General features: G+C 41.7%; 1 protein-coding gene across 4 annotated transcripts in view; it reads right to left on the bottom strand.

Annotated features, from left to right (window-relative positions):
• Nucleotides 1-13,114, bottom strand: part of LOC5568690 (ADP-ribosylation factor 1) — a 59,196-nt gene extending 46,082 nt beyond the window's left edge. Inside the window, exons 1-2 of one of the 4 annotated variants that reach the window (XM_021851931.1) lie at nt 1,580-1,757; nt 1,369-1,511 (exon numbers count right to left, since the gene is read on the bottom strand). The gene's annotated coding sequence lies outside the window, so the exon portion shown is untranslated. Of the gene's footprint in view, nt 1-1,368; nt 1,776-2,338; nt 2,367-12,636 lie in introns of those variants that run through there. The other 3 variants (XM_021851932.1, XM_021851933.1, XM_001652465.2) reach the window with 3 other exon arrangements.
• Nucleotides 13,115-23,152: the final 10,038 nt, after the last annotated feature.

Raw genomic sequence — 23,152 nt, 5'->3', positions numbered from 1 at the left:
ATTTAAACCAAAGTCATGGCTTACTTATATCTAACAACATACATACATACATACAATTCCAAGGAAAATTTACGGAAAAAAAAACGGAAGATTTTCCATAAAAATCCAAGAGAAATTTCCGAGATAATCTAGAAGAGATCTTTTTGAAAGGATCGCAAAGCGATCAAAGAGACAACTTTAATAGTTTCAGATGGATTTTCGAAAAAAAAAAACAACTAAGAGGATTTCTTAAGAGATTTTCGGAAGAATCCCAGAAGGGGTTTTCGGAAAATATGACAGGGATTCTTAAAAGATTTTCTGTAGTATCATAAAGAAATTGCAAGAAGAATTCCAGGAGCATTTCCGGAATAATTCAAAAATGATTTTTGGACAAAACTAAAAACTTTTTTTTAACCCTTCAGTCGTCGCGCGGTTCGTCACCGTCCGAACCACTACGCTGAAGCTGTGTATGATAAGCGAATTTTTTCACCATTGTTGTACCAAATACAACAGCGCGACGACTGAGGTGTTAAATCAACTACAGTCAACTCGATATGGGAAGGGATTATCGAATTACAAAATACAAACCCAAATGCGTTACAAGGGACCATATCGAGGTAGCCATGAAGACCAACGTTTACTATGGTTCTCTAACTCGATATCGAGATACCGAATATCAAGAAAGGGAGAGTTGACTGTAATAATTAATTATATCCACTAATTATTTTTCTCCGTGCAAGAAAATCAAAGAGGATTCCATTACGAAAAGATCCTGAGCTGACCGGGAATCGAACCCAGACACCTTCAGCATGGCCATGCTATGTGATCGCTGACTGTACCACTAGGCTAAGAAAGGCCCCTAATATTCGTCATATTGCTCTGATTTTGATAAGAATGTTGACCAAGTTTACAAACCTATGTTCGAACGGAAAATGCCTCCTACGAACTTTGAGGATACTCTATGCTTAGGGACCATCATCCCTCTAGAACTGTCTTTTTATACCACTAATCCCTCGCCACCCATCTTGGTAAACGAAAAACACCAATTTTCAACGTCACTGTTCTTCGACCCGGATTCAATGAATCATGCATGTCAGCTTACCACGAACATTGCTAAAAATCAATCCATTTCAATACGCTAATCCCCTTTATTCTGGATACTTCCTAAAAAAGCCAGTTCTTTCACATTTTTACGATTAGAAAATTGGACATCCTCCTCCGCCACCAGTCAGAGTAACACGCACTTCTAGCTCCTAGGTACAAAATTTGCTCTCCCTTTCTCTCTCATTCGGTACCTGTCATCACGAAAAAGAACAGAAAAAAAAAACCTTCCGAGTGGTTCCTCCAGGAAGGAGATTCCCGTCACGGTCAACAATCTGCGACACTTACACAGCTTTTCTTTTTCCGGCGGAGAAAACGTACTTTTCTGCAGGCCGTCGACGTCTGATTCATTCACCAGGGAACCAGATAATGAGGAGAGCAAGCCGAACAGAAAACCGGGACCCGGACAGTAATGCTGGTGTGCCGCAATCCTGGGGGAGAAAAACCTCTGGGTTCAATCCACTCTACTGCAGCTGGAACACAGACCCAGAACACAAACCGCGACGGAACCGGAACCGAACCCAAAACGGCCGACCGACAAAAGATCCGGAGTTTTTTTTTTCTGCAGTCAAGAAACGCACGGAACGAGACGACGACGACGACACCGAACTTCACACGTCAAGATGGCGGCGAAATTTTCTTCCGAGCTTTTTTCCTTTTGCCTTCCCTTGTCCGCACTGCTTTCCTCCTCGGCTGGCTTAGGGAGCTACACGTAGGCGAAAAGAAAGAAACACAAAGCGAAAAGAGAGCCATGCAACTGTCAAAAGTGGTGCTTTGTGTTGGGAGCTGAGTCACAAATACTTGCGCAACATCTAGGTGGAAAATAGAAAACAATCGAAGCGATTCAGAACGTAATTTAGGATTTTCAACAGCATTCCCCTTCAAAAAATACTAAAATTCAAAGAAATTGAACAACTTGATAGTACATAATTTTAGCCAGTAGACCCAATGAGAATATAAACTAAGGTGTGGAAGAAGAAGCAATGGCTATGTATTAGTAAAGAGAAAAAACGTAAACAAAAATAACTACGTCACTAATTTACACGGCTTCTTATGGGAGCTCGCTTGCGTGTAGTTGTGAAACATTTTGCACCGTACACGGATATCACGTACACTAAATGTCGTCTTCCTCACCTCGGTATATATTCTCATTGCAGTAGACCCATGTTGATAATGATCGTTTTTAACGAGAATCAATTTAAAATTTTGACGACTCTTTTGTGACGATTGATTTGCGTGTTTTGATGGTTTCACTCACGCATTCTCTTCTCGCTGTGCCACGTCCTCCTGCGAAATTTGGTCGGATTTCGCCGGTCCGCTTCGGAGTGTACTAAAAACACGAAAAATGACATTTCCATGTTGTCAGTTGCAGGGTTGTATTTTAAAATAAATTGCCGAAAATGGTTGCGTGCCGCAATAGGCTGGTTCAGTTGTACGTTGGTCGGTACGGCTTTTTTTTTTTTTTTTGAAGATTTAAATATGACGCCCATTGTTTTTCGGGATTTTTAGACCCCGCCAAAACTTTATTTGCATGAAACGTCGTGAAATATGGTGTTATTTTTTGCACGGTATTTGAAATTTTGAACTGAAAACTTTTTTTGCACGATACGCATCCCTCGTGTAAAAACAGAATCGGGTGTACTTGCAAATGGTGGATGTCATATTTGAATGATCCCTTACATTGTCATAATTAGATATGGGGTGGTCCACATTATTCTTCTATGGTTTATTATTTCTATTGGTTTTTTGTATAAAAATAGAAAATTAATTGTCTGGCGCGTAAGGTATACCAAACACCCCCCTCCCCCCATAAACTCTTACATAATTAATGGGTGGCCCCCTATATGTCCGCAACTTGAAACTGGACATCCTATAAGAAGGCAATCTATGAGACAGCTGCGATCAGCTGGTTTTTTTTATTCCATGTGCTTTTGACGTTTCGCGATCGGAGTGACTTTCGATTACAAAGGAAAATGTAAAGCTCCGATAACACTCGCATGATTTGTTCACTCTTTCATTTCGGTTGCATTCACACTTTTAGTTGTCAGTCCATCACGAAATATCCTCATGGACATCATGTTATAAGTGCGGAATCGTGAATAAAAGTGCGGGATTACGTCGGATCGGTTCGGTGTCTTCGTCGCACTCATTCGTCATCTCAAGCTGAATAAGTGCCGTGACACCAGATCGATCCGACGTAATCCCGCACTTTTATTCTCAATTTCGCGCTTCTAACCGCACTTATGATTGGCTTGTTAAGGAGTATCCAGATTTCTACATATTCTAATTCTACTTTAAAAATTAAGCCAGAATCCAAAATTTCATAATTGTACGTGCCCTGGAGCTATTTTTAAGACACGTTTGAGGTTATTGTGGAAATCACTTTTGATTCACCCCTCGACGAATTTGACTACAGGACGAGCTGTCATTATGTAAATTGAAATGTGTTGAAAATTGGGCGGTATGAACAAAATGTAGCAATGTTGAGTTTACTACATTCTCGGTAAACGCTACATGTGGAACACGAGTAGTTAGTTTCAAAGGTTGCTTTGAGATTGCGGAATTGAATGGAATAATTTACTTTTGAGTAAAAATCATAGGAAAACGATATAAGTTTTGATATTTTGGAAAGTATTTTGAGTTTTGCTTAGGAATTTTGAGGTTACAAAAACATTCGCCCCACCAATTTAAAATATCGGTGTAAATTCTTGAATTACGAAGATTATGTTATTTTCTATCAATTTTGGGATGTTGGTGGGAATTTAGATATTTATAAAGTAATTCTGAATTTGACGTGGAAATTCTGACATCTCAGATTTCCTTTGGAATTCCGGAATTCCTGTAGGAACTTTGAGATTCCGACGGGGATGTTGGATTTTTAATGATAATTCCATTGATATTGCGGAAATATTAGCAGTCTGGTAAAAACTCTAGAATTCGGGTGGGAAAGGGATTCCGGTTATTAATCTTTTGTAATTCTGTGGGTATCTTTGAGACGGTATTTCTGTAAGAATACTTAAAATTTCGGTGGGATTCCTGCGAATTATTGTGTGAATGTTTGAAATTAAATCTTTGGAATTATTGTAAAAACCTTTGAGATTTCGTTAATCTCCAGTTAAGTTGGAATTTCAAAGCATAGCTTTAATATAAACCTTTTGAATGTCGGTAAATATTTTCTAGATTTCAATGGGATTTTTTGTGAAATCGATAAGAATTTTAATAATTTAAAGGGAACACTGGTGATTTAGTGGAGATCCTCATTGAATTCTAACGACTACCATCGGAGTCACTACAATTCCCATAAAAATCTCTACATTCTACATTCTAGAAATTCCAAGTATACTATCTGGAACCCCATCGAAATTATGAGAATATCACAGAAATATTTAGAATTTCCGGAATTCAACATGCTGTTAAGAAAACACACGGGGAGCCTCAAAATTCTACCGCAATTTCATCAGAATCTCGCTAGTGTTGGTAGGAAATATGTGATTCTTAGTTTGATAAGCTAAAATCTCTTTATAAATTTTAAGTTAAAATTTAAAAAAAAATGTCAAACCATGGCGTTGGCGAGACCGAAAACCACCCAGAAAATTATTTGATGCACCATCATCATAAAATCATACATATAAAGAGAATACCAGACTAATCGCAAAATAAGACTACAAATCTTGTTAAATTACAGCACCTTCATGAGTTTGTGCAAATTGTCGCCTAATCGATTATGGTTAGTATGCAGTAAAAGCTCATGTTCGTACGTACTGCATGTTCAAAAGGCTTTTTATTCATACCAACAGTGTAGTAAACTTTGTAGATTTTGTAATAACATGTAATAACATTTTTCATCGATGGCTGGAAACTATTCAGTAAGTTCATTTACATCGTAGGAGACAAGATTATAGAGCAAATTAGTAATCGGAAGGCCTGTGCGATAACCGGAGTAGAAATTCTTGAGATCCTTTTGATTCTTGATGAAGACGTTAACGGAAGAATAGCTGTGCAATGCTGCACTTTGTTTAGTAACGTGATTCTGGTAAGTTATTTATATGTGGATTTACTCTTTAAACCATGACAGGGTGAAGAGTTACTTTGGCAATTTTTGTTTCATGGGGATTTTTCTCACAGTACGAAGCATATATTCTTTCGGACAAGAGATTAGTCACTCATCACTCTCTAACGTGCGACAACTATTTTCTAGAGATCCAACCTGTTATTAATGATGCACAAAAACTCCTCATTGTGTAACAATATGCCACAGTCAGGGATGGGAAATGTACTGTAGCAAACATTTACCACCTCGACATTCACATTTTTATACACCACCATCAAAATCCAAAGCAAACCATGACCGTTCAAAACAAAAAAATGTCATGGCTCTTCAAAACTGTAATCTTCTTCTTCGCAACGTTTTTTCAAACCCGAATGCGAAATGACTCGAGCACAGTGGTGACACGATTTTTCCGGTTTTCGGGGTTTTGCATTTTTGCTCGATAAAGGCAGCATGAAATTGAACTTGTTTATATGTATCACAACGGAATGATTGTGCTCTTGCTGTTAGCGCTAATAGATTTCAATTAGTTGAAAACACAAGCGAAATATTAGCGATTGAATGATTTAACATTTTTTTCAATCATTCACCTCGAGATGGCTGCCCGAAAACGGTCATAGTGGAGAGACAAAAACAGTCAAGCAGTGTGTGAACCGTTGGCAGCGCAACGCCTGATGGTATTGATGCTGCTGCTGCTTTGTGTTTTGGTTGACTGGCAGAATCGATGAACTGTGGCAAATTGTGATCACAGTTCTCAAGCCTGGCCACAGTTAGGTGAACGATTTCATTGAGCACCAAAATTCAACAGATAATTTGGCCTATCTTCGATGTGCCATTATAGTGAAACCGTGCGTTGTTCTAAACGTTTCACCCCATGGTTTCAGATCTGTAAAAACATTGCGTGATTTAGTAGATTTTTTATTACATATCTGAAACATGTGAATAAAATTAATAAAAAAAACATCTGAAACTGAATAGCATTTGAGAGAAAAATTGTTCAATGCTGTCCTTTTGTTTGCAGCTATGAATATCATGCTTCGAATATTCCTAATTGTAAGCTAGAAACATCAATATATGCAAATTTAGCTTTTGAATTATTATATTATTATTTATTTATTTAGTTGGTGTTACATCAATGATTTGATAAAACCTCGTTAACGATGTTACGCCAATTTACTCGGTCCATGGCTGTGTCTCTCCAACTTCGATTTTGGCCCACGTTCTCCAGATCTTGTTGCACCTGATCAAGCCACCTCGCTCGCTGTGCTCCCCGCCTTCTTGTGCCAACCGGATTCGACGCGAACACCATCTTTGCAGGATTGTTGTCCGGTAGTCTTGCAACATGTCCTGCCCAGCGCACCCTTCCGGCTTTCGCAACCTTCTGGATACTTGGTTCGCCGTAGAGCCTAGCGAGCTCGTGGTTCATTCTCCGCCGCCACACACCGTTCTCCTGCACTCCGCCAAAGATCGTCCTAAGCACCCTTCGTTCGAACACTCCAAGTGCTTGCAAGTCCTCTTCCAGCATGGTCCATGCTTCATGTCCATAGAGGACCACCGGTCTTATAAGCGTTTTGTACATGGTACATTTAGTGCGGGGGTGAATCTTTCTCGACCGCAGCTTCTTCTGGAGCCCATAGTAGGCGCGACTTCCACTGATGATGCGTCTCCGTATTTCACGACTAACGTTGTTGTCAGCCGTTAACAAGGATCCGAGATAGACGAACTCATCAACCACCTCAAAAATATCCCCGTCTATCGTAACACTGCTTCCTAGGCGGGCTCTGTCGCGCTCGGTTCCGCCTATCAGCATGTACTTTGTTTTTGACGCATTCACCACCAGGCCGACTTTTGTCGCTTCACGTTTCAGGCGGGTGTACAGGTCTGCCACCGTTCCAAATGTTCTGCCGACAATATCCATATCATCCGCGAAGCAAACAAATTGGCTGGATCTTGTGAAAATCGTACCTCGGTTATTGAACCCGGCTCTCCGCATGACACCTTCTAGCGCGATGTTGAACAGCAGGCACGAAAGTCCATCACCCTGTCGAAGTCCCCGGCGGGATTCGAACGAACTGGAATGTTCGCCCGAAATCTTCACGCTATTCTGCACACCGTCCATTGTTGCTCTTATTAGTCTTGTGAGCTTCCCGGGAAAGCTGTACTCGTCCATGATTTTACATAGCTCTTCGCGGTCGATGCTATCATAAGCCGCTTTGAAATCGATGAACAGGTGATGCGTTGGGACTTGGTATTCACGGCATTTCTGGAGGATTTGCCGTACAGTGAAGATTTGGTCCGTTGTCGAGCGGCCGTTGATGAAACCAGCTTGATAACTTCCCACAAACTCATTTGTTATTGGTGATAGACGACGGAAGATAATCTGGGATAGCACTTTGTAGGCGGCATTCAGGATAGTGATCGCACGATAGTTTTCACATTCCAGTTTGTCGCCCTTCTTGTAGATGGGGCATATAACCCCTTGCTTCCACTCCTCCGGCAGCTGTTCCGTTTCCCAGATTCTGACAATCAGTCGGTGCAGACAGGTGGCTAACCTCTCCGGGCCCATTTTGATGAGTTCAGCTCCAATACCATCCTTACCAGCGGCCTTGTTATTCTTGAGCTGGTTGATGGCATCCTTAACTTCCCTCAATGTGGGGGCAGGTTGGTTTCCTTCATCCGCCGTGCTGACGTAGTTACTTCCTCCGCTGTCGTGACCCTCGGCGCCTGTGTTCTCCGTGCCATTCAGGTGTTCATCGTAGTGCTGCTTCCACCTTTTAATCACCTCACTTCCGTCCGTCAAGATGCTTCCGTCCTTATCCCTACACATTTCGGCTCGCGGCACGAAGCCTTTTCGGGATGCGTTAAGCTTCTCGTAGAACTTTCGCGTTTCTTGTGAACGATGCAGCTGTTCCATTTCTTCACATTCCGCTTCTTCCAGGCGGCGCTTTTTGTCCCGGAATAGGCGGGTTTGCTGCTTTCGTTTTCTTTTATATCGCTCCACGTTTTGTCGCGTTCCTTGCTGCAGCATTGCAGCCCGCGCTGCATCCTTCTCCTCCAAAACCTGCCTGCATTCTTCGTCGAACCAATCGTTACATGTCCTCCTTTCCACGTACCCGACGATGCTCTCGGCTGCGTTGTTGATGGCTGCTTTTATGTTGCTCCAGCAGTCTTCAAGAGGGGCTTCGTCAAGCTCGCCCTCTTCCGGCAACGCTTCCTCGAGATGCTGCGCGTATGCGGCAGCGACGTTCGGTTGAGTCAGTCGCGCTAAGTTATACCGAGGCGGGCGTCGATACCGTACATTGTTGGTAACGGATAGTTTTGGGCGCAGTTTCACCATCACTAGATAGTGATCAAAGTCAATGTTAGCGCAACGATAGGTTCTGACGTCGGTAATATCGGAGAAGTGCCGTCCATCGATCAAAACGTGGTCGATTTGTGATTCCGTCTGCAGTGGTGATCTCCAGGTGAATCGATACGGGAGGCTGTGCTGGAAGTAGGTGCTGCGAATGGCCATGTTCTTGGAGGCGGCAAAATCTATCAGTCGTAGGCCGTTCTCGTTCGTCAGCCGGTGGGCGCTGAACTTTCCAATCGTCGGTCTGAACTCCTCCTCCTGGCCAACCTGAGCGTTCAAATCTCCTATGATGATCTTAACGTCGTGGCTTGGGCAGCGGTCGTACTCGCGTTCGAGCTGCGCGTAAAATGCGTCCTTGTCATCATCAGTGCTTCCGGAGTGTGGGCTATGCACGTTGATTATGCTGAAGTTAAAGAATCGGCCTTTGATTCTTAACTTGCACATTCGTTCATTGATCGGCCACCACCCGATCACGCGCCTTTGCATATCACCCATCACTATAAAAGCTGTTCCCAGCTCACGTGTGTTGCCGCAGCTCTGGTAGATGGTATGATTACCTCTAAACGTTCGCACCATCGAACCTGTCCAGCACACCTCCTGCAGCGCTACGATGTCGAAACCGCGGATCTTCAGTACATCGGAGAGTATGCGTGTGCTTCCGATGAAGTTGAGAGATTTGCAGTTCCACGTACCGAGTTTCCAATCGCTAGTCCATTTTCGTCGCTGTGGTCTTTGCCGATTGTTCCGGTCCGTATTCTCTCGTTGACGTTCCTGTGCTGATGTGTTTTTACGGTTGGCTTGCAGGGCCTGACACCAACCCCCTAGATTTCCGGAGGACCATTCCCCCTAAATGTTCGGAGGGCCATAGTGCGCAGTTTAGCTTAGAGTCCTTCTCTGGCACTCGGACGATGATCAGCCGCCCCTGACATGGGGAACAGACGCTGTTGTGAGCCGCTCCTAATATGGAGTACAGACGCTCCAGGTTTGCAGAAGCAAAAGCAAAAGCAAACCCCCCTTCCCTGTCAGCATACGACCAAAGTTCCCACCGGGGGTTGGTTACCCGATCTTCCCTGAGGTTACTCGTACCCCGGCCAGTACCGCGAGGAGGTAGGGATAGGAGTTGCTGGGCAAGAGGCTAAGGACCGCACAGAGGGGTCTATTTTATTCCTTCAGGTACGCGAGGTACCAATGGTACGCCATGCCCAGCCATTTACCAACCATTATTACCATGAATTATTATATAGAAGGTTTGATTTACGAAAGTACTTTGGACGTATTGGGGCTTTCGAAAATCAAACCTTCTACATAACAGTTCAAAAGCTAACTTCTTAGAATTGAACATTGGACGTTTTTATAATTTTCATTTTAGTACAATCAATGGATTCTAATGTGGATGAGTGTTTTATATATCACTCATTGCTGAAAATGTTATCATTTGCACGCATCTCATTTTTTCTAGTTTGTTGCTTAGACCTTTTTTTAAATTACGCGAGATTTGTTTAAATTATGTAGGGGTTTATTCACAAATTCCATAACGCCAAAAATGGTAATTTTTCGCTACGTTCAGACTATAGCTGATATACCGTAATATAGGCTCTCTTAATATCGGCAACCTTGCATCTAGCTTTCACTGGAAATAAGAAGTATGACGTTTGACATCAATATAGCCTATTGGGCTATGCATTGTTTTGATGTTGTATGCTATTTTGACGTTTACTGGCCTTGTTGGTTACTAAATTCACGGCAGCGCGAAAGTGAGAGAATGATTGTTTTGCAGAGCCCCACATTATCTGATATCGGCTATAGTCTGAACCTACGTTCATTTGACACCAACCCACCCCTTCGTAACGCATTTTGTATTAGTATTTTTTAAATATTGTATTTAATATCTTAAGGACACCCACCCATCTCCATGAGCGTTATGAAATTTGTGAATCGGTCCTGGTTGTTTGAATGGTTTATTAAATTGTTCATGTTTTCCACAACTTCAGTTATGACACCATCGAAAGCAATTGAAAACCGTATAGGGTGCCGGTTTCATTAGTGGACTACCTAAGCTATAAAATATCATAACAAAATAATTAGGAGCTTTAACAGAGATCTTTTGGCGTCAACAGAAAGATTTTAAGTAAGTAATATGAGAAAAATATAAAAAGAGTGATAAAACTATTTTTTTTAACATAAAATCGCTTGAGCCACTTTTGGTACACGTGTTCCAGTAGTTGCGCTAGTGATCCAGTAGTAGACGTTCGGTAATAATACAAGAAATTTTAAACAAAATGGTAAATTTTTAAAAAGGTTTAACATTTTTCCCTCGGAATAGCAACTAATATCTTTCGAATGAAGCATAAAGATCGTCTCTAAGACTTTTCTTCATTTTTATACATCCATTTTAAAAACTGCTTCCATTCGTTGATCCACTACTGGAACACGACGGCAACTATTGGTGCAAGGGAGCAATTTTTTTGTGTAAACTTATTCATTTATATGACTTTTTGATAAAATAAAAAGCAGAAATTTGGCAAATCGACTAAACTAGAGGCGATCTATCCACCAAAAATAGCACATGTCGTTTTTATCTAGAAATGTACGTTTTATTCCATAGTCCAATCTACTGGTACATTACAACCATTGGTACCGGCACCCTAGAAGGTTTAGAAAACCGCCATACAGAGCGCAACAAAAACGGGAGCATTCGTAGGCGGTAACTGTTCAGGCGGATCCAGGAAAGGGTCTAGAAATTTACTGTCACGTTATGCAGGACCAATCGACTCAATAGAAGGGCAGTTGACGTGCTGGTACTACAATAACGGTAAAGGAGATGCCAGATAAGCACATTCCATAATATGTTATATATTCCATATATTGTATATGATCTCGCCCTAAAAGCCATTGGTAACCAAGGGGGTAGCTAGGTATACTGAGCAAACGAATAGATTTACATGTTAATAAACAACGCTACGATGAAGAGAAAATCCTCTTCTATCTACCAATGGTGATAGTTTTTATCTTGGGACATTCATTGGCTTGAAAACAATGTGCTACTAATGGCTTTTGGTGCGATCATGAGTTATGCGACAGTTTTATCGGATGATATGAAACAGAAAATGTGACGTGGATTAAGTTGCGTAATAATATAAAAATAGCAATAATTAACCCTCTAATACCTAACCCCACCTTTAGACGGGGTACACTTTTAAATTTTGTGTATTTTTTCGTAGCTCGGAAATCAAAATGGTTTTATTTTTGGCTTAAACACACATATAAGAAAAGTTTTTTATGACTTTTGAAACTTTTTCGTATTTTTGAAAATTGTTTGAAAAATTGTATTCTTATATAACCTACATTTCATTCAACGTGTAATATGAAATCGTACCTTTTATATTTTTCTACTATCAACTTATCAGAGAAGAAGAGCTTGGTGGTATTAAAATAATTTCAAACATGTTTTTCCGTTAGTTAAACGGAAAATAAAAATATTTCCAGAAAAATAATGAAAATTTAATATTTTTAAAAGTACCGTAAAAACTTGAATTGTTATTATTGCCAAAAATCAGTAACTATAAGAGGCTTTAAGACAAAAAGTAAAAGGGATGTTCAAGAATAGAAAAATTAAATATTAAAAAACAAAACTCATAGATTTGCGAATAAAAATAATTCATTGTTAAAAACGTGTTTAGAATGATTTTAGATAACTAAAAATCGAACATAAAAAATTGGGTACTAGAGGGTTAAAAATACGAAACAAGTAGTGTGGTTTTCTGAATGTGCTTCAAACAATACAGTTTATTCCCAAATATCATTATACTAGCTGAAAAACGGCCAATACCGTTACTGTTTTGGTTTTCTATTGGATTTCGACATTTACTGCGGCCTTGTTGTTTACAAAAGGAGGGAAAGAGTACAAGATTTTTGTGCAATCCCTATTGATTTGAAGTTTAAATGATATTTGAAAAAAAAACAATGCAGTGTAGATAAAAGTTTTGGATTCATTAGTGTATTACAAAAGCATTATCATTAATAATTACTCAATTATTACAGTACAGTAACTTTAGGTCCACTGTTAGCCAGTACACCCTAACTTTAAGGCGTATCGGATTGTACCATATTGTACTTTGACCTAAACAATGATAGAAAAATAAATATTCTCACTTACCGATACAATCTTGGAGTCAATAGCCAATCAGCGAATCGTCGATCGGTCCTTCGCAATTCCGTCAACTCACAGAGAAATAAAACACAACCGTGGGAGGTTATCCGTAATTCCTCGACTTCTTGGCGTAGAAAAATAACCTGTCCCAGAGGTCCACCCTTTTCCACTGAGTCGACACACACACAAACGCACTTGCTCTTCGCTGGATCAAATCCAATGACGTGAACGCCTTTTCTTTTCTTCGCGGCGACGACAGGACCGTGGATGCAAAACGGCCAAATTCCCAATCGAGCACTGAACTTCCGTCCCAAATCGAACGCGCTTTTGTACCCAAACTGCCGTCCAGTCACTTTGAATCACAATCAATTACGAAGCGGAATGCTTGAATCTAGGAATTTACCGAAAATCACCTTACGACAAACAGCGCGATGGTGATGATGCGAGTGAAAAACTGACAAGTGGACGAACGGAGAGACATCAAAGTCCGGTGCGGTTCGGTTGGTGCATTTTTCGCGTTCGATGATGATGATGATGGACAACAGTTTGACGTTTTTGTTTTATGGCTGCGTACTTTCCATGGCGAGAAAGGGGTGTGATGTACTAAAAATTATATCGAAACTATCACAACATTAACGCTAAAATTACACTCGTCAAATTGTCAAAATACCCTCAATCCAAATCGTCAAAATATTTAAGGGCTCATTCATTTATTTCATAACGCTGAAAATGACCATTTTAGACACCCACCCCTTCGTAACGCTTTTTATATGATTATTTTACAAATTTTGTATGAGGCGTAACATCGTGTGGACACCCGGATAAAAACGAATAAACCATTAATGTACAATATAACGTATTGGATACAATACAGCGTATTGTAATTGAATGTCGAAGCAACATTATTCTTGTTTGAATATACAATTCAAAAACAAGATAATATATTGTAACAGATCACTGCATTGTTTTTTATTGGTTTTATACCTTACAGTTTTGGTCAAATTCCTATTTTCACGTAAAACAACTGTTGCATTTTTCTGAAAGAAGTAAACAAAACAAGTTCAGAAAGCAAGAAATGTTGGGTGCAAATATTCAAAAAGTGAAAATAAGTAGTTTTGTAGGGGTCACTTGACATTAGCTGTGACGACGAATGCAAGCATGATGAATATCTTCATACTATACGAGTTAAAATTCTTTTGCTCATGTTGACACGAATATCCGGAGACAATCCTTACAAAATACAAATTCAATACTTTTCACTAACAATTGAAATACTGTTCCTTGAATTGTATTTGTATAGTACAACAATACACAGATTGCTGTTCGAGACAATACATGAACAATATATCGTATTGTATTTTCAAAATGTATGTATGAGAAAATATCTATTTATTGTTACAATACTTAACAACCTATACATTATACTGGAAAAATCTTATATACCATACAGTGAACTGTTCTAAACAAAATATTGTACTGTAATTGTATTGTCATTTTACAATATACTGTATTGTATTTCAAATGTTTTGAATGGTACGTTATTTCTTATATAATTTTTGTATTGTATTTTTATCCGGGTGGGCGTCTTTTTGGTTTTACCGGTTAAGCTGGTAATTGTAATTGTTATTTTATTGTTAACATCACGTAAACTTACTGGTAACAACCATTATTCAAGTCAAGGAAGTGGAGATACAAATAAGAAAAATTAACAGCGGACAGCTAATCAAAGAATCACATCTTAATTTCTAACAAGTAACTTGGTCACTGTCGAGTATGCTCAGCGTCCAGAGCAGCTTTAAAGGATGTTATCGTAGGGGATCTTCTGGTTGCTACTGCCAATCGATTCCAGCATTGTGCCCCGTATATCAGTATACTTTTCCCGGAAGCTGTTGTATGGGCTGGCACAACGAAGGAAAGTGTCCTGTCCATTCGTCCTCTTCGCAGATGTTGTAGGAGGTAACTGGTAGAGATGGTCGGGTCTCGGGTTTTCAAACCCGAAACCCGACCCGAACCCGACGGGTTCGGGTCGGGTACGGGTTTGAAAATTTGAAATTTTTCGGGTTCGGGTTCGGGTCAGGTTTGAAGGCTACAAAATTATCGGGTACGGGTCGGGTTCGGGCTTAAAAAAAGTCGGGTTTGAGACGGGTTTAGGTCGGGTTTGGTGAGAATTGTGAACAGTGTAACAACCTGAAAGCTTCCAAATGCATCAGAAACGATGAATTTATATTTTTTTCGAACCCGGGTTCTACTCGGGTTTTTCTTAGAAAACTTTTTCGGGTTTCGGGTCGGGTTCGGGTTTGAACAGCGAAAAATTTCCGGGTTCGCGTCGGGTCCGGGTTTGTTTTTCAATTTTTGTCTCGGGTTCGGATCGGGTCCGGGTTTGAAGGAATAAAATAAGTCGGGTACGGGTCGGGTTCGGGTTTGGAAAATGTAAAACCCGACCTTCTCTAGTAACTGGGTAGTTCACTATGGTACCCTTTTCTCAAGAGACAACAGGTCCGGTGGTGATAATATATTTAGAATGTTCTTCCAAAATACGTTACAAGGGGGTAGGTTGGTGTCAAAAATGGCCATTTTGCAAATGAACCCTAACTAGTGGGCTTCGTAGCCGTGCGGTTAGTGTCACCGAGGCATTTAGCCCCATCGTGCTAAGGAGTGTGGGTTCGATTCCCGCCTCAGGCCGAAAAACTTTTTGAGAGGGATGTTTTTCGACTGTGCCATTGGGCGTTGCATGCTAGTCCGTTGTCTAGTGTGGTGCTTCCTTCATAGGGCAAATAGCCCACTGGAAGCATTAACGTGTAGTGTCTCTAAAAAAAAACTATAGTTATAGTTGGATGCATCCACCCCGTTCAGCGTTCTGAAATTTGTGAATGGGTCTGTTGAGAACAAGAGCGATGGGCACCTATCTTACAGCGGGACTAATACGTTAGAATACGTTTTATTGTATTTCAAACATTTTCCTCATTTAATCATTGCAGAATTTTAAAAATAATCTCCGTATTATTATATTTTGTCATGCATTTTTTGTTTATATATTTTACCATGCTTATGTAGTGAGTCTTTGGAGTTATTTTACTTGTGCATTTGAGATACCTAATATCAAATTTTGCCACATGAACTATTTGAAATACTAAATGCTGCTTCGCGACTAAAAATGTATGAACCAACCCCGATCAACCAGTCTTTCGATTTCTTTAAAGATCTTTATCCAGCGTTGGCGATCGCCATCGATTCAAAACGAATCGATATTGATCGCTATCGAAAATCACTGACTAGTTGACCGGGACGTGCGAAGTTCGATTTTTGACCAACTTCGCCGCGTCGCGAGTTATTCCGCTTCAGTGTGCATTATGCGCACTATTAATCTCAATTGGGTCCTAAAATTTTTAATTAAATCTTGTTTTTATTCAATAACACGAAAAAGCATCTTACTGTATCTACTTTAGCAACTTTCCCGCTCAAATAATGGCTATATCTCGAAAACTTATTCAAACAGACTCAAGTCAAAAAAGTATATAAACTTGCTTTATCGATTCTACGTGTTTCGCAGACGAAATTCTACACATTTTGCTCTAAACCAACTCGATTTTTCACTTTTAGAACGTTTACTTTCCGGATTTACAAAACGACGAAAGTAAGATTTTCAACTTTTGCTACCTAACCACTACTTTCGCCGCTCCGCTGTATGGAGAGACAAAGTGACTTAACCACGAATCGAAACAAAACATTACTTGAGTCGATTTTACACTGGTAGAAAAACGTCGAAAGTAATTGAATAAATCGGCTTATCATTTTGTAATAAAATGTTTGTGGGAAATAACAGGATCTCCCTAGTTTTTGAATGCGAGCTTATTGTATGCAAAATTTAAGCAATGTACACGGCGAAAAAATGTCAAAAAGGTGATTCATTTTAAAACAGTTTTAGAAGACAGGTTGTGATTCTTCTGAATCAATTTTCTCAAAACCGTATGGAAGTTACTTACGTCGATTTGAAAAAGTAATCGAGATATCATGTTTAAACTTTAATTTAAAAATTGGGTCCATAAATGAACCTTGACAGTTAAGATCATGTTTGACGTTCGCTTAGGCGACAAAAACACCAAAGGGGTTTTAGTTTTAATACTAGGGTTGTTCCTATCTGACATTTCGGAAGAGACACGGAAAACAAAATACACCCAAAATTTAAGTTTAAGCCAAGGGGTGTGACAAAATCTAAAAAAAATGTTTTTTGGGCTCAAACCAACGGAAAACATTAGAAAATTGAGTAAACATGTGTTATTGGCCTAATCTTAAGCGTTTGGCACTAAAATTGGCACAGGACTTTAGGACCCTATTGAGAATCTGATAGAGAGTAAAAGCATCTGAACAGGTATACAGTCTAGCAACGAATGATTTATTTGCTCAATTATAATGCAACGCTTACTACGCTAACATCCCCCCTTAAGCGGGTATTTGTACAACACCCAATAACTTCCGGTCTTCTTGTAGCTTTGGTCCAGATAACGCCTTTGTGAGGATGTCTGCCGCTTGAAGATTGGAAGCCACATGTTCCAGCTTGATCGCTTTCGCCTCTACTTGCTCACGAACGAAATGATGCCTCACATCGATGTGTTTCGTCCTTGCTGAATAGCCCATTTCCTTTTCAGCCAGACAGATTGAACTTTTATTGTCGCATTTGATGACCAGAGACTCGTTGATGTCGTATAGCTCACGGATGAATCCTCTCCACCAGACAGCCTCTTGAGTGACCATCGAAAGTGCCATGTATTCTGCTTCTGTGGTCGATAGAGCGACAGTGGCTTGCCTTCTGGAACTCCAAGAAACCGCTCCACCACACTGTAGAAATACATACCCACTGACTGATCGTCTGGTCTCTGGATCGTTCGCCCAATCAGCGTCACTGTATCCAGAAAATGCCGGATCCGCATTCCTCCTGTACGTAAGCTTGCACTGCTTGGCCCCTTTGAGGTAACGCAAAATTCGTTTAGCCGCTGTCCAGTGTGGAATCCCAGGATCACTGCAAAACGAGCTGACTACGCTTACTGCATGGCTGATGTCTGGTCTTGTGCACTGTGCGATGAACTGAAGTCCTCCAATCAGCTCACGGAATGGAATAGCCTTCATCTTTTCTCTTTCCCCCTCATTTCGTGGGCTCATCGTTTTCAATAGTCGCTGATTTGCGTCCAGCGGTGTTGATACAGGATTGCAGTCGCTCAGATTGTATTTTTCTAACAACTCATCTATGTACCGTTCCTGATCGATAGAGATGGCGCCGTCGGTCCTGGTGACTAGCAGTCCCAGAATTTGCTTGGCTAGACCTAGATCCTTCATATGAAACTCTTCGCTTAACTGTCGCTTCACATCGTCGACCAACCCTTGGTCGTTGGATAACAGTAGAAAATCGTCGACATAGACCGCCACGATAATGAGCTTACCATCGGTCACCTTGTAGTACACGCACGTGTCGTACTTTGAACGCTTCAGTCCTATTTGCTTGAGTTTGTGGTCCAGCTTGATGTTCCAAACCCTGCTTGCCTGCTTGAGTCCGTACAGAGCTTTTTTTAGTCTGCAGACCTTCCTTGGAGCAGCTTCGTCTCGGAATCCCTCAGGCTGTTCCATATATATTTCCTCGTCGTCCAAATCGCCTTGGAGAAATGCTGTCACAGCGTCCATTTGGTAGACGAGAAGATCCAGTTGCGCGGCCAGCGCAAGGAGATGTCGAACTGTAGCGTAGCGGACAACAGGAGAATATGTTTCACTGTAATCCACTCCTTTCACTTGCGAGAATCCTTTGATTACAAGTCTTGCCTTGTAACGCTCGATAGAACCATCCGTACCGTGTTTGATCTTGAAGACCCACTTGTTCTTCAACGCTTTCCGTCCCTTTGGAAGATCCACAAGACACCATGTCTCGTTAGATCGCAATGCTTCGTACTCTGACTGCATTGCCGCAATCCATTGGTCATGGTCCTCGCGATTCAGTGCTTCCTGCACCGTACCAGGATCCTGGATTACCTGTGAAATACATTCCGGCGAAAGATGGTTGCCGCTATCGATGATACTAGACAACTTGCCTTGGACTGGGCGCTCCCAGTCACTATGCCCAGTTTCGTGTTGCAATTCAACAGTTACTTCCTTCGAGTGTGACGGGAGCGCAGTGCTGGTCAATCTCTCGAACTGCGGATCACGTCCTACTTGGCTGTGTTGATTCTGTGGATTTGCAAATTTCTGAGGCAGGACACTGTATGTTACCTTAAAATCAGCATACTTGCCTGGAAATCTGCGCTCCCTCTCACTGCGCCTCATCGTAGAATTCTGAGTAAATTGCGAGGGGAGCGCAAGCGATTGCTGCGAATCCAGTGGCTCTTCTAGCGCACTATCCGCCGTCGAATTTTTGCTATCCCTTTCTGCACTGTCGGAATCCTCGCTGGAGTTGACGACCACGTGTTGATCGTCGATCACATTCACCCGGCGCTCGCCATCTACGATCTCTTGCTGATGAACTTCCGTAAAAACCATAGGTTCGATAGTCAAATCCGCATTGTCCGTCTCCGGTAACTCCTGTACCGGTCGCTCGTCCAGTATCACAACGTCTCGACTTTCAAAAACTTGATTTTTCTTCGTGTCGTACATACGATAGGCCTTGGAACACTCCGAGTAGCCGATCAAAATGCACGGTACCGACTTGGGGTCCCACTTCGCACGCTTGACTTTTGGAACGTACGCCATTGCTCTTGCTCCGAAGACTCGCAGTTTCGATAAATCCGGTTTCCTTCCCGTAAACTTCTCGAATGGGGTGACTAAGATGCCCTTTGTTGGCGATCGGTTGATTAGATATACCGCTGTCGATGCCGCTTCTGCCCAAAATCGCTTGTCCAACTTACTGTCGAACAACAAACATCTTGCTCGCTCCTGAATCGTCCGGTTCATGCGTTCAGCCAACCCATTTTGCTCCGGATTGTGAGGCACTGTTGTCTCGTGACGAATTCCGTGTGTCTTGAGAAACTCCTCGAAATGCTTACCGACATATTCTCCACCATTGTCAGTGCGCATGCACTTCAACTTCTTTCCGGTCTGGGTTTCGGAATAAGCCTTGAACTCCAAAAACGCTTTAAACACATCTTTCTTCGATTTCAGGAAATAGATGAACGTCATCCTGCTCGCATCATCGATGAAAGTGACAAAATACTTGTTGCCGCCGATTGACGGTTTCTCCATCGCACCACACACATCCGAATGGACCACTTCGAGAATGTCACTCGCTCTTTTGCTACCGGATTTGAACGGTAACCTCTGATGCTTCGCTTTGATACATGGGACACAAGGCAACATCGCCCCGTTTGAAACTTCCATACCACTCACCATGGAAGGTAGTCGTTTAACGCTGTCCATGTTTAAATGACCCAATCGCCGATGCCAGATTTCCAAATTGGAGGCTGGACGTGCCACGCACGCGCTCGTTTGACCAACCTGGCTCAGCCGGTAAAGGCCGTCCTTTTCACGACCCATGGCGATGATTTCTCCCGTTGACTCTTGCTTGACCACGCATGATTCCTTGGTAAAACTGACGCAATAACCTTTCTTGCAAATGCGACTCACAGAAAGGAGATTTACTGCGAGATCTGGAACACATAAGACTTTAGAGACATCTAGGCTACAGCACTCACCATCGACATCAGCGTGAATCTCGACGTTTCCAGTGGCGACAACCGGTATCTCGGATGCATCTGCAACAAAGATGGTTTGCGATACGACCTTCGCGCCAACTAGCATGCTTTCATCCTTGCACATATGGTCTCCAGCTCCAGAATCCAGTACCCACTCTTCCAGTGATCCGTTCTGCTTCTTACACGCCAGTAGTGCCTTCTTACGAGAACTCTTCTCGTTCTTATTCGTCGTTTTCTGTGGACATTCCGAAGCGTAGTGTCCAAGTTTCTCGCACTTGAAACACCTCGTGGCCGATTTATCCTTCTTGCTTGCTTGTCTCGGACGTGTTGCTAGCGCACCGCTTGAACCGCCAGCCCTGGTGCTGGACTCGATCGTCACGTCCTGGAGAATTTTTGATTTCACCCAATCTGCCGTCCACTTGATACCTGAGGCGTCCATTCCCATGACCATCGGTTCGTATCTTTTCGGCAGCCCCATCATGAGGATCAACGACATCCACTCGTCGTTAAGCGGAAATCCTATCTCCTGCAGTTTCTGGCTTGTGGTCAAAATTTCGTCTACGTATTCTTCAACGGATGAACAGTCTTCGAGTTCCAGTCTCATTAGCTTCCGCAGCAGACTAATCTTGCGATACTTTCCGCTGTCCTGGAAGGCCGTTCGGAGACTGTGCCAAGCTTCTTTGGCCGTTCTTGCGCTCTGGACTAGGCTGTAATTGTACCTCTCGATACTGAGACAAATCGTCGCTAAAGCACGGTCCGACAAGTCCTCACTGATCTGCACATCGTCCGCTGAATTTACGGCACGCCAAGTTCCCTCCTTGATCATCACCATCCGCATTCCGAATGCCCACGCTGCGTAGTCCTCTCAACCTTTCAGCTTCTCCAGGGACTGATGGGAAGCGCTACTGAACGGAATCCGCAAATCACACGCTCTTGCTTCTTGGTTTCCCCCGGGGGCTTCTTCCCTTTGGCCGCCGGAACCGATGACTTGAGCTGGATCGCTTGTTCGTTCTCCATTCCCAACCGGAACACCGTCTTGAATGGGTGGTAATCTGTCTCCCGTTCTTCTCACGGACATATTTCAGAACTGCTTGAAGACTTCTTGCGAAAAAATTTTCACTTTTCGGCTGGTTGTTTAGCCGGTTGCTAGGCTACCAGTTGCAAACAGCTATACTGGGCCGATAACCTGATAGAGAGTAAAAGCATCTGAACAGGTATACAGTCTAGCAACGAATGATTTATTTGCTCAATTATAATGCAACGCTTACTACGCTAACAGAATCGAGTTGCGACGCGGCAAAGTTGATCAAAAATTAAACTTCACACGTTGGTAACCCATTTTCTAAAGCGAAGCAGTACCGGGTACCCCCGTTGGTTAGACCATATTTAATCTGAACGCTTTTTAATTTGTACCCCGCTATTTGCACATCGTTCAGATTAAAAATGGTTCAAACGTCATTTAGATCATGGAACGGAGTAAAGTGAAATGGAACGCTGTGGAACGGAACGCAGAATCAAAACAAACCAGTGAAAAAGGTGACCAAAAACACGTTTCTAGGGTGACTAGATGTTCAAATTAAAAATGAACCCCGATGGTTTGCATGAGGTATCGTTCAAATTAAAGGGGATGTACGTATATATTTGTTTGAAACAAAAGTTAAAATAACAAGAAAAATTTACTAAGAACTATACACAAAAACGAAAAAATATTTAATTACGCCATTAATGTAATTGTAATATCATTACATTTTGAGCAATCGTGGAGCTAACCTTTTTGGTCACTTTCATCCATGCTTTCTTCAATTCCAGCTTGTTTTTAAACACCTTGGGCGATTTTCGAACTTTGACCTTCATTTAGCCCAAAATCTTTCCACCGGACGCCGGAATTTCTGGTGAATTTGGGGGGTTGGCGGTTTTTGATACAAAAACAACGTTATTATGTCTGTACCAATTCAACGTCGATCGCCTGTGATGGCATGATGCCAGATCCGGCCAAAAAATAATGGCTTGCCTCCGTGAGACAGCAGGAAGGCTACAGACGCTTATGGAGGCACTCGGTGCGGTAAATTGGGTCCTAAAATGTTTAATGAAATCTTTATTTTATTTAATGACACGAAAGAGCATGTTACTGAAACTACTTTAGCGATTTTTCTCGCTCAAATAATGGTTACCTCATATTTAAACTTTAATTTAAAAGTTGGGTCCATAAATGAACCTTGACACTTTTGATCATGTTTGACGTTCGCTTAGTCGACAAAAACACCACAGGGCTTTTAGTTTTAACACACATCATGGGGTTGTTCCTATCTGACATTTCGGAAGGGACACGGAAAACAAAATAGTCCCAAAATTTGAGTTTAAACCAAGGAGTGTGACAAAATCTAAAAAAAAAAAAATTTTTTAGGCTTCAACAAACGCAAAACATTAAAAAATAAGTAAACATGTGTTTTGTTCCTAAACTTAAGCGTTTGACATTGAAATTGGGACAGGCCTTTAGGACCCTATTTCGCTGTTGATGCTACCCGTTGTAATGTACTGTTTACTCAGTTTGCCGCATTGGCATAGTGCTTGCCAGAGCAAGTATTGTTTGACGAATTTGTCCATTGTTTTCTTCCTCATTGAGCTCTCGCCGAGCGGTGTCACGAACACATGCGCACATTTGCTGGTTGAAAATACTGCCATTTGATTTTGCTGGAAACAGCTGATCTTTGTTTATATTTTCAACCAGCAATCTTTAAGTAGTGTTGGTGCCATGTAACGTGTATGTACACGAGCGCAGAAACCACTATGTCTTCCGAAATATCAAACCGTGATTTGGCAACGTAGAACTCCAGCCCCGGTATCTGCTTTGCGTC

Source organism: Aedes aegypti, chromosome 3 (assembly GCF_002204515.2).
Source record: "Aedes aegypti strain LVP_AGWG chromosome 3, AaegL5.0 Primary Assembly, whole genome shotgun sequence".
NCBI classification, from domain to species: domain Eukaryota; kingdom Metazoa; phylum Arthropoda; class Insecta; order Diptera; family Culicidae; genus Aedes; species Aedes aegypti.
This window is presented reverse-complemented; position numbering and strand designations above follow the sequence as displayed.